Source organism: Schistocerca gregaria, chromosome 1 (assembly GCF_023897955.1).
Source record: "Schistocerca gregaria isolate iqSchGreg1 chromosome 1, iqSchGreg1.2, whole genome shotgun sequence".
NCBI lineage: Eukaryota > Metazoa > Arthropoda > Insecta > Orthoptera > Acrididae > Schistocerca > Schistocerca gregaria.
Genome location: NC_064920.1, coordinates 434058624 through 434061125, shown reverse-complemented (window position 1 = coordinate 434061125; position 2502 = coordinate 434058624). Strand labels below are relative to the sequence as shown.

Sequence of the window (2502 nt, the reverse complement as noted above, 5' to 3'; positions counted from 1 at the left end):
CGCTGAAGACCACACTTCTCCATTCGTCCCTCCATTCACGCCTGTCGCGACACCGCTGGAGGCGGGCTGCACGATGTTGGGGCGTGAGCGGAAGACGGCCTAACGGTGTGCGGCACCGTAGCCCAGCTTCATAGAGACGGTTGCGAATGGTCCTCGCCGATACCCCAGGAGCAACAGTGTCCCTAATTTGCTGGGAAGTGGCGATGCGGTCCCCTAAGGCACTGCGTAGGATCATACGGTCGTGGCGTGTAACGTGCGTCGCTGCGGTCCGGTCCCAGGTCGACGGGCACGTGCACCTTCCGCCGACCACTGTCGACAACATTGATGTACTGTGGAGACCTCACGCCCCACGTGTTGAGCAATTCGGCGGTACGTCCACCCGGGCTCCCGCTTGCCAACTATACGCTCTCGCTCAAAGTCCGTCAACTGCACATACGGTCACGTCCACGCAGTCGCGGCATGCTACCAGTGTTAAAGACTGCGATGGAGCTCCGTATGCCACGGCAAACTGGCTGACACTGACGGCGGCGGTGCACAAATGCTGCGCAGCTAGAGCCATTCGACGGCCAACACCGCGGTTCCTGGTGTGTCCGCTGTGCCGTGCGGTTGATCATTGCTTGTACAGCACTCTCGCAGTGTCCGGAGCAAGTATGGTGGGTCTGACACACCGGTGTCAATGTGTTCTTTTTTCCATTTCCAGGAGTGTACATCTAATCGTATCAAGAAATAGATCACCATGCCTACTATCTTGCCTTTGCAGCTCATTTCTGTGTTCAGCGATAGGTCTAATAGGAAGTTGAAGTGCATGTTTCTTTAATTGCATCTTTAAGTACAGTAAGGACTCTACGTATCTTACAATTACTATTATAATAGATCACTCTAGGTGGCAAAGTTAGCACTCAGGCAATGATCATGACTATAAAATTTTTTTGTCAGATGTGGGATTCGAACCCACGCTCCCTTACCGGGAACAAGATCTTAAATCTAGCGCCTTAACCACTTTTTTTTTCGGCCAATCTGACAGATGCGTAACAAGCGCCACCATATTGGAGAAAACAATTCCTATCTTACAAATACTATTATACTAGAGCATTCTGGGCGTCAAAGACTAGTCGTTAGTTCACACTCAAGCTATGAAGAAGCATCGCAACAACAACAACAGCAACAACAAGCAAAATAAGTTGAGGAAGGGGAAGAATATGAGAGGGGCAAAGAAACGTGGTGGTTCCCTTCTTAACCGCATGATTAATAAACTACCTGTCGAACTTCATACCTGGCTACTCTTACTGTGGTCCTGGCACAATGTTAGAGGAAAGACTCAAAAGAGGCGATGTCGGTATCAATCCACTAGATGAGGCGTGTAAAGAACATGACATAGCTTATGCAACTCTTCCAGACAGTTTGCCTGACAGACATCGAGCAGACAGAATTCTGCCTAGAAAAGGGTGGAGTAGAGTAAAAGCAAAAGACGCTAATTTGAAGGAAACGTTAGCTGCCCTGGCAGTGACTGGAGCAATGAAAGCTAAAGTTAAAATGGGTATGGGTTTCAATAAGAAGAAGAAGAAGAAGAAGGAAAGTTCTGGACGAAAGAAAGGTGGTAATATACTGAACAACGTAATTAAAAAAGTTCGAAGTGGACTTAAGTAGGTGAAACCTGGTGCTAATCTGATGACAGTAGTGAAAGTGGCCCGCAAAATCGCATCACAGGTTGGTCCGACGAAAGCTGTGGGTAAATTATTAGACAGAAAATGTGTAATACCTGTGCCCAAAACAGGTGGAATAATACCTGTAATTCCAATATTTGCTGATTTATCAGCACTTGGAGGATTAGCCGGAGGTGCTGCTGGAATTGCTAAGCGAAAAGTGGTCGAAAGGAGTTAGCTGAAATGCAGAGGCATCATCGTGTACTTGAAGCAATTGCTTTGCGTGATGTAAAAGGGCTGTACTTGGGTCCATACAGGAAAAATGGATTCGGTCTGTATCTGACACGTATAAATGGAACAAGGAATAAAAAAAAAAGTTCTCCATAAACAGTCTTCCTACAAGATCACTTACCAACATTGACTTACAACACTATGCTAAAAAACTGCAGATAGCACACTTTAGAGGTGTCTTTATGAGAGATACTTTACCTTCAAGACCTAACACTTGTGAGAGTGCAATTATTAATCTCAATACTGACGAGGAACCAGGTTCACACTGGGTAGCTTACAGAAAGGAAGGCAAAATTGTCTACTATTTCGACAGCTTTGGAAATTTACCACCTCCTCCAGGAGTAGTAAGATATCTGAAAAACTGTACGATAAAATATAACTATAATACATTTCAGTCACTTAACAGCCAGAGATGTGGTCATTTATGTTTAAGGTTTCTGAATTCAATATAAAACAGTCTTGCAGGGTATAGTTGTAGTCTAACAATGGACATTGAACACGGCATAACGTTAAGTCTGACGGGTAAAGAATCACTTTTAACTGCTGTCTTCAATCCTGCATTGAATTT

General features: G+C 45.4%; 1 non-coding gene across 1 annotated transcript; it reads right to left on the bottom strand.

Annotated features, from left to right (window-relative positions):
- Positions 1-930: 930 nt before the first annotated feature.
- Trnal-uaa (transfer RNA leucine (anticodon UAA)) lies at positions 931-1022 on the bottom strand. Its single transcript has one exon. It is a non-coding gene; the product is annotated as a tRNA-Leu (tRNA).
- Positions 1023-2502: the final 1480 nt, after the last annotated feature.